At 39.2% G+C, this 10,069-nt stretch overlaps 1 long non-coding RNA gene across 1 annotated transcript; it reads left to right on the top strand.

The window, feature by feature from the left end:
• Positions 1-1,659: 1,659 nt before the first annotated feature.
• LOC133051233 (uncharacterized) lies at positions 1,660-9,294 on the top strand. The gene is made up of 4 exons (XR_009691802.1): positions 1,660-2,478; positions 7,560-7,602; positions 8,335-8,380; positions 9,264-9,294. It is a non-coding gene; the product is annotated as an uncharacterized LOC133051233 (long non-coding RNA).
• Positions 9,295-10,069: the final 775 nt, after the last annotated feature.

The following is a 10,069-nucleotide window of genomic DNA, read 5'->3' on the forward strand; positions in this document are numbered from 1 at the left end:
GGGGCCAGGCTGAGAAAGGCTGGATTGCTCTCAGAGGGGGTCTGCGGTGGGGCCGCCAGCATCTAGGGCAGCCCTTCAGGAAAGTGAATGTCCACCTGGGGACGCCAAATGTCCTTCACTGGAGTTTTGCAAGGCGCTTAGATTTGTGGGTGGGTGAAACTAAGACCACAGTGGAGGCTGAGGAGGATCCAGAACCCAGGGAAGGGAGGGGAGCTGAGCAGAAGAATCTAGAACACGGGACAGGGTGTGCCGGGAAGATACGGAGGATGAGTAAGACTGGGCTAGGCAGAGCCTAGCAGGATCTAGAAAGTCCAGGGAACGGGGAGGAGGTTGGGGGGCAGGGAATGAAGAGAGGGTCATTGTCGCTGGGGATGGGAGAGGAAAGTTGGGTTAGGAATAGCCGCAGGGGTGGGGCTTTTGAGCAGTTTCATACTTTGAGCAAAAACAGGCCTCTGGTGTATCTAGCGCTGTTGGAACCGCCTCGCGGGCCCCTTGGGAAGCACAGCGCTTGTTGGAGTCCACACCATCCACAGCCATCCCCTGCCAGGATGGTCCTTACACTCCGAGGGTTCCTCCGTGGTGCAGAGCTTCTCCTTGTCTCTGTTCTGACCCTCTTCTCTCCTTGAAGACTGGCGCCCGGGCCTTGTGCACCCCCGACTCCGCTCAGGGCCGCCCTGGCGCCTCTGGCCGCTCCGCTCAGATCAGGAACCGGCCTCCTGAGCGCCCAGTCTGCACACAGCGCCGTCCCTGCTCCCCACACTGACCTCTCCTCGGGGCTCGCCTCCAGAATTTCCCCTTTGGCACCTCCCTGCTTTCGACCCCCTGGGGGCTCAGACACCCTCAGCCCTCCAGCTCCCGGGTCCCTGTAATTCCTTCAGCTTTTGCTGCCAAAATTCGGTCTCTGTGTATGTACTAGGGCCGGATTAAATCTCGGAGACAGAGTTGTGAGTGAAATGGAAGCACATAACTTTACTGTTTTGCCAGGTGCGGGGGTCGCAGCAGGCTAATGCCCTCAAGACTGTGTCCTGGGACTTCCTCGGCGGTTCAGTGGTTAAGAATCCAACTTGCAATGTCGGGCACAGGCGTGCGATCTCCCGTCGGTAAACTGAGATCCCCCAGGGCAAGAGCAGCTCAGCCCTCACCCCACAGATAGAGAGTCTGCCCGCTGCAAGCCAGGATGCTGCCAGACGCAGGGAATATCCTGCCTGTTACACGTCATACCCAAGGCAGCCAAATAAATAAATAAAATATATGTTTTAGAAAAGGCTGTGTGTCCGGTATTGGAGGGGGTTTGAGGAGTCTTAGAGTGTTCAAGGAGCAGAGCCTGATCAACTCGAGGCGCTCTTCTGTTGGGTCTGTGATGAGGTCACGGGGAACAGCAGCATCACCATCGTAGTTCCAGCCGGTCTCATGTCTTCTTGCTTGTGGGCGTCATAGTTCACTTTTTTCTGCCGGGGGATTTCTCATTCTGTAAAAGAGGTCAAAGTTCCTGGCTCCCAGCATTATGAATAGCCCTTGAGGAGGAACTAATTCTGCACGAGTTTGTTCATTAGGTAAGGTATTCTTATTTTGTCTCTCTCCACAGTTTCCTTTCTGTATTTTCTGTGATTAAATTTATTCTTTGACTAAACCTTTTTTTTTTTTTTTCCAAACAGAAGGCAGATGGACCTGGGTGGAGATCTACTAAGACTTCATAGGGTCCTGCTTGATTACATTTCCTTCGGGTGTCATCCTCCCTACTTGGGGAATGGACACAGAGTTGGAAATAATCTCGACTTTCAAACTTAGCATCAATAGTCTGTATTAAGACAATATTATTTCTCTCTTTGATTGCCTTGTCATAACCCCTGGACAAACATTTGAAAATTGTGAGACATATTACCATGAGGATAATGATTAAAGTACACATTTGTCATATTTTTCAAGAGTCCTCCTAGTTTAGAGGACAACAAGGAAGAAGTGTTTTTGAGGGTTTCCATTTGATATATGTAGTATCCAAGTGGTCTTTGCTGTGAGGCTAGAATTTGAGCTGTCTTGTTCACAATTAGTGCTGCAACTCGAGAAAGCACCTGCTTGAAAGGAAGAGTATGTGTGCTGATCAGAGAGACCACCTCAAGAATAAATAAGTTATAAAAAATTATATGTATAAAAAAAGAGTTTCAGACCAAATGCCAATGACAAACAAGAAATAGCCTCCTAAGCTCAGAAAATCCAGGCCAAAGTCCTGCCATTCATTTTTGCCTTGCAGATTTCTCTCTTCTAGAAGTCTGGCTTTGTCAGAAGGCCGTTGTAGCACGAGAATATACTCTTTCAAACAATCCAAAGAAAACATCAAACCAAAAGGCACAGGAAGAATAGGAGCAAGCTACACGTGCTGCGAAGAAACAAGAATTTGAGAGGCAAAAACGAGAGAGAAGAGATGCTCCAAGAAGTGTGGTGGGTTCGGTGGCTCCGCACTCAAAGCAGTGGACTGGCCAGGTCGGTGGAAAGGAAGTTTGCTTTATTTCAGAGGCCGGCAGGCCGGGGACAGTTGGTGGACACCTGCGAAAAGGCTGACTGACGGCTTCCCCACGCAAACCCAGCAGGATGGGGGGAGGGTGTCAGGTCACGCAGGGGAATCTGGTCCCTGCGTGGGGCGAAGGCAGGCTGGGTCAGGGGTTGGGCTGGAGGGGTGAGATCGAGGTCTGCCCCCTCCCCACACCCTTGGTGGGGTGTGTGCAGGCATCACAGCCAGGCTCCCGCTTTTATTCTCCAGCTGGGGGGTGGTGATTGGGTTTTTGATCTGCTTTCCTATCTTGTGCATCATTTGCCCCAACTGTTCATGTGGGGTCTTCCTGAAATAGGGACTGAACTCTTGTCCCCAAAATTGGCAGGTGGACTCCTAAGCACTGGACCGCTGGAGAAAGCCGTAACAATATATTCAGAAAGGCCAGGTCTGGGCCTCCTGTGGCCCTGGGCCTGAAACGTTCACATCAGCAAGCCTGTGGAAGGTTACTCTGCCCCTTTCATCCCCCCAGTTTATCCTCTAGGCACCCATTTCTCCTCTGGGCTCCACTGGTATACATCCTGATTGGGATGTGATTTGATTTCAGAAATGGCCTTCTCAAACCATCCAGTGCCACCGCAGCCTCTCTGAATATTCTGCTACTGAGCTGGATTTTCTCCAAACGTGTCTGGTCTCAAGTCCACAATGTGAGCCTGCGGACCTCCACTCCCCTTCCCATTTCTCTGAGCCAGATGTGCGCTCCAGAGCCCTGGCCTCCACCCCCGATGGAGGGCTCCTGTCGACTCCCACCCCACCCCTGCGCTTTCTCCTGCTGGAGACCCGCTCCCAGGCTAGGGTCCATGGTAGAGACCCTGGGCTGGACATCAGGCAGATCCCGCCAAAGAAATAGACCATCCACTGCACTGCATTTACTTATATCTTTTATTTTAAATAAATTGTAAGGTACAGTTTGGGCGAGGCAGAAAAGGAAAGACGACCTCAACAGAAGTAGGCTACCTTTATTCAGGCAAGGAGGGCTGACAGTCGGCCTAATGCCCAGGCTGAGCGCCGCCGAGAGGGATCCGGGAGGCTTCATACTTATACGGAGGTTTGTGGAAGCGATAAGGGACACGTTAATATTTTGAGTATTCTTTTGTAGTTACAATTCTTTTGTAGTATTCTTTTGTAGGCAGGGGGTGATAACTCTTCTGGGCGGGTACAGGGGGTGGAAGGTCCCAGATAGATGCAACCCGCCTGGAGCATCAGGGCGCAACTAAAGCTCTGTTTCTGACAAGTTTAATTGCAGTGCCTGATTCATGAAGCATAAAATGAGGAACAGATCTCTGCTCGTGTGTATGTCTCAGTGTGTCTTTGTCTCTAGATAATATTCCTTAGATTACTATATAGAGATCATATTATATATTATCACATATAGAGCTCTAAATGCGCTCTACTGCACTGACTTCAAATAAGCGCTTACAAATGTTGTATTTCTGAGTCACAGAATCTGGGAAATGTTCATGACGTCTTTGTCTGGTACTGACATCATTTTAGCCCGTTTAACTGTGTCTATTACTAGAGACAGGAGACAGCAACATTCTTTCATTGTACTTAGTTCTACTGCAAGTCACTAGGGCACACCTGTTGCAACATTTGTCAGCAAGAAAGTTCACTTACATTGCTATATTGTCATAAATAACTGAGATAAATGGCATAGGTGAAATACTGACACATTGAGTTCTGAACAAGTCTATGTTTACTTATCTTTGCCTTTTATGAAAAAACACAAACATATTTCAGTTTATTAAGTACATATCTTGTACAACATAAAGGAAAATTGTGCCCTAAGGTATGTATGCCTTATAGGTTACAAAATCTACTGTTGATAAAAAACTTCAATTGCCTGTTTCTTGGTTTTAAGTTTTAAGGCATTTTAAAAATGCGATATGATTTAACATCTACTAAAAATAAATAATGATAAAGAAACAAAAAATAATAAATATAAATAAATGAAATGAAAATATTAATATAATATATAAATTAATACAATAATATATGACATAATGACATAGGAATATATAAATATATTAAAATATAAATCTAGCACATGTATGTATATATATAGTATAATTGTGTATTATATTATAATTATATTATTATATTACAATTATCTGATATGTAAATTTTTTCTTATATTTATAAAAATTTAATGAGAAATTTTAATAATATTCATTAAATAATTCTATACTTATTAAAAATTACATATATAATATGTATTACTATTACATATAATATATATACTAATAAGGATATATTTAATATATTTAGTATATATAAAATATAAATACATATTATATACTAAAGTACATTAAATATATATAACACATGTTAATAATAAAACACATATTTATATAGAGGATTATATATATAAATTTATGTATAAATATATAATATATACATGTAGAGATATACTATTTATTTACATCTTATATTTCATTATATATAATTGCTATATTTTATATTATATAAAATAATTATATATATAAGAATTATGTATATAGAGTATATAAAAAGACAATTATACTTTGTAAAATTGATATATATATTGTACATATATTGCTTAAATATATATTATATACTTTTATATATCATATATGATATGTGATATATAATGATAGATATCACGAAAAATGTAATATAGGTTATACATCAAAGTATAGTATATATTACATATAATTATTATTATACTTTATTATATATACTTTAGTTCATAGAAATATAAAGTATATTTACATATACTGTATTATTATATTATATTATATTCTTATAGCTATTGTATATATAGTGTATAATTTATATAATATATAAACAATATTATTTAATGTTAATATATAATTAAAATGGATTATATATAACTTATTTAAAAAATGAAAATGTAATACATCTTGTAGATATAATAATTATTATATGCCTAGTAGTTTTAATTTAATTAGTATGTATAATATATGTAATATAATGCATAATATAATATATGAATATATACTAAAATATATAATAACATATCATTTATATATATAATCAGTATTATATTAATATAACATTATCATGATTTTCATCTAATATATGTTAATGTATATAATATACAAATTGTAACTTATTACATTTACTGTAATAATATATTGTCTATTTAACAAATATGTATATTAATGCAATATAATCCATATCAGTAACATATATATAATATAATATAATATTAATATCATATCATATGTATGTAATATATATTTAATAAATAAATATTTAATATACAACTATATAATCATAATATATAATTATTTTATTGATATATGATATATTCTATATGTAATATACACATTATTTTATTACATAATATATGATAATATATAACTATTACAATTATATAATATATTTCTAAATAATTGTATATATTATATATATGATATACATATTATATATTGGAGATAATATAACTATTATATAAATATGACTATCTAAATAAATGTATACTATAAGTTGTAACATATCCATATAAATAGATATGTAAATAAATATATATTATATATAAATTAATAATATACTAATTTTTATGTAACATATATTTGTATTAACTTATTTGTCAATTTGAAACAAATATAAATATAAATTTCTTTAAACATGTAATGTTATATAAAAATATAAATATAATATTTATATAAATATAATATAAATATCTTATAAATATATACCACATATATCACATATAAATATACATGATATAAAACATATGATATATAATACATAATATAAGGTATATAAGATACTATCATATACCAAAAAAAATATATAGAATAATATTTATCCTTATACATTGTTATGTTCATTTTACTGTCTGTAAAGTATATTGATATATACTTTATTATCATACTATATTTTAATTATTATATATACTATAAAATACCATTGTATAATTATATAATTAAATACTATGTAACATATTATATAATATATATTGTATATGTTATAAGATATACTACATAGCATATATAATATATAATACAATATAATATAATATTATCTATTATACATTTTCTGTTCAGTTCAGTTTAGTTGCTCAGTCGTGTCCGACCATTTGCGACCCATGGACTGCAGCATGCCAGGCCTCCCATCCATCACCAATTCCTAGAGTCCACCAATGCCCATTGAGTCAATGATGCCATCCAACCATCTCATCCTCTGTCGTCCCCTTCTTAGCCTGTCCTCAATATTTCCCGGCATCAGAGTCTTTTCAAATGAGTCAGCTCTTCACATCAGGTGGCCAAAGTATTGGAGTTTCAGCTTCAACATCAGTCCTTCCAATAAACACCCAGGACTGATCTCCTTTAGGATGGACTGGGTGGATCTCCTTGCAGTGCAAGGGACTCTCAAGGGTCTTCTCCAACACCACAGTTCAAAAGCATCGATTCTTCGGCACTCAGCTTTCTCTACAGTCCAACTGTCACATCCATACATGACTACTGGATAAACCATAGCCTTGAGTAAATGGACCTTTGTGGACAAAGTAATGTCTCTGCTTTTTCATATGCTCTCTAGGTGGGTCATAGCTTTCCTTCCAAGGAGTAAGCGTCTTTTAATTTCATGGCTGCAGTCACCATCTGCAGTCATTTTGGAGCCCCCAAAAAATAAAGTCTCTCACTGCTTCCATTGTTTCCCCATCTATTTGCCATGAAGTGATGGGACCTGATGCCATGATCTTAATTTTCTGAATGTTGAGCTTTAAGCCAACTTTTTCACTCTCCTCTTTCACTTTCATCAAGAGGCTCTTTAGTTCTTCTTCGCTTTCTGCCATAAGGGTGGTGTCATCTGCATATCTCAGGTTACTGATATTTCTCCCTGCAATCTTGATTCCAGCTTCTGCTTCTTCCAGCCCAGCATTTCTCATGATGTGACATTAGGAAGAATTGTGTACAGTTCAGGATTGATTACAATTAAATATAATTTAATTAAGTAAATGACTTTTATTATTAATAGTAAGCTACAACAATATTGGAATTTGGTTTTCTCTCTCTGTTAACAGAACAAACTTTCCTGGAATATTGAGCTGCCTTGGACAACAGATGGTAAGTCTCTTTCTCTAGCTAACTCTGAGTGTTCCAGAGGAACTGTGAGGCATCTCAGAGGGAAATATTAGATTACCTAGCATCACTGGTATGTTAAACACCATGGGGAGCATTATCAAGTGAATGAGAAGCCTTCACAGGTTAAACTGGGATGGATATTATTAATAGAGAGTTGCTAAAAAAAATTATGGAATTCCTACACCTGGTAGGTCCCAACATCATAATTAGGACATACCAGGGCATACCAAGTTCTCCTACCAAGTCACAATTCTGGTTATTGTGTCCAAGATTCTTAACCTGCTACATTCTGCTCAGGTGCATCACCATGTCTTTCAGTTTTTAAGTCAGGCACACACAGTTACTAAACTCTATGGTTTTGCAAAAGGTCTTCATCACCCAAGAAGATTCATTAGAGAGACCATTTTGACAAGCACTGATGTCTGATCAATTTCATGTTATACCAGGCAACTAACTGGATAAGAAATTTTAAAATCTCCATTTAAAAAACATGCTGGTATTATAAAAGTGTTTAAAAAAAGATGAAATACTGAGTCAACTTGTAAATATAGTTTTAAAATTTATGGTGTTTTTTTTTTTCTCTCTGAAATATTATTTATCTGTTGGCTTTCTAGATAAAGCCCAGCCCTTCCCCTCAAGCTACTAATGATTGACAGCAACTGAATAAATGCCCTCTGTGAGTAAAACGGAAATATGTTACTTTTCTCTCTCTAGGTTTCTCCAGAAGTTAGAGATGTTTAACTCTGAGCAGCCTTATCAGGTAAATAAAGATGACTGTCTCCTGACATTTGCAATAATCCTTATATTTTGGGGCCCTTTAGAAGAGAGAAATCCCCAGGCAAAATCAAATGGCAGGATTTGGGCCTGGATTTCCTGAGGGTAAAATGGTGTTCGTTCCTTGTTTTCTGGAATTCAGTCTGAGACTCTCTTTTGTACATGTAGTTTTATGATTGACTTATTCACTCGTTCTTGGAGGCTGGGTCTTTGATGGAGCACACAGGCTCTTTGTTGCTAGCACAGGCTTTCTCTAGTTGCAACACTAATTGTGAAAAAGACAGTTCAAGCTCTAGCCTCACGGCAAAGACCACTGGGACACTACATATTTATCAGATGGAAACACTCAAAAACTCATCTTCCTTGTTGCCCTCTAAAATAAGAAGACTCTTTGGGAAAATATCACAAATAATTAATCATTATCCTCATGGTAATATGCTTTCATGTTTTTCAAATGTTGGTCCAAGGGCGATAACAAGGCAATCAAAGAGAGAAATAATATTTCCTTAACACAAACTGTTGATGCTAACGAAGCTTGGAACGTGAGATTATTTCCAGCTCTTGTGTCCTTTCCTCAAATTACACAGGTTGACTCCCCTTGGAACTGGAGACAAGAAGGAACTTATAAGGCTTTCATAGATCCCACCCATGTGCACCTGCCTTGTATCTATGAAAAACAACTTCAGTCAAGAATATATTCAATCATAGAAGTGAGACAATACAGAAAGAAAGGAAACTGTCAAGGAAGTCAAAATAATAATATCATAGCTATTAAACAAACTCATGGACTGTTAGCTCTTCCTCGAAGGCTATTGATAAATATTTGAAGCCGTCCTGGTTCCAAATGTCCTATTTGACCCCTTTTACAGAATCTGAAACCCCTGCCAGATGGAAGAAGTGAACTGTGCTGCCCACAAGCAGGAAGAGCTGAGACCGGCTGGAACCACAAGGGTGATGCTGCTGCTCCCCGAGACCTCATCACAGACCCAACAGAAGACCGTCCTCGGGTTGAACAGGCTCTGCTCCTTTAACACCATAAGACGCCTCAGACCTCTCCAGGACCAGACACACAGCCTTTTATTTATGTTAAAATTTTATTTATCTATTCATTTCGCTGCCTTGGTTCTGATTTGCAGGTGTGGGATAGTCCCTACCGCTGGTGGGATCTTGCGCAGAGACTCACCAGCTGTGGGGCGAGGGCTCAGCTGCTCCTGGGCTGTGAGATCTTAGATTCCCCATCAGGGATCAAACTCAGGTCCTCTGCATTTCAAGGTGGACTCTAAACCACTGGACGACTGGAAGTCCCAGGACACAGGGACATTAGGAACATTGAGGGCATTAGCCTGCTTGGTCCCCCATGTGTGGCAAAGCAGTAAAGCTGGTTTTTCCATTTCACTTAAAACTCTCTCTCTCAGATGTAATCTGACCCCAGGACACAGAGGCCCAATTTTGGCAAGGAGATCTGGAGAGAGGCCAGGAGCCATTGGAAGAACAGGGTCCTGGGGGCAGGAGGGCTGAGAGACCTGAGTCCCAGTGGGGTGGAAGGCTGCGAGGGGCCAAACGGGACATTCCGGAGGGGAGCCCTGAGGAGGCAACCTGGGGAGCAGGCGCGGCGCTGCGGCCCAGACCCGGGGCCGCGGAGCCGGACTCCCGATCTCAGCGGAGCGGCCACAGG

Source organism: Dama dama, chromosome 4 (assembly GCF_033118175.1).
Source record: "Dama dama isolate Ldn47 chromosome 4, ASM3311817v1, whole genome shotgun sequence".
In the NCBI taxonomy this organism is placed as follows: Eukaryota; Metazoa; Chordata; class Mammalia; order Artiodactyla; family Cervidae; genus Dama; species Dama dama.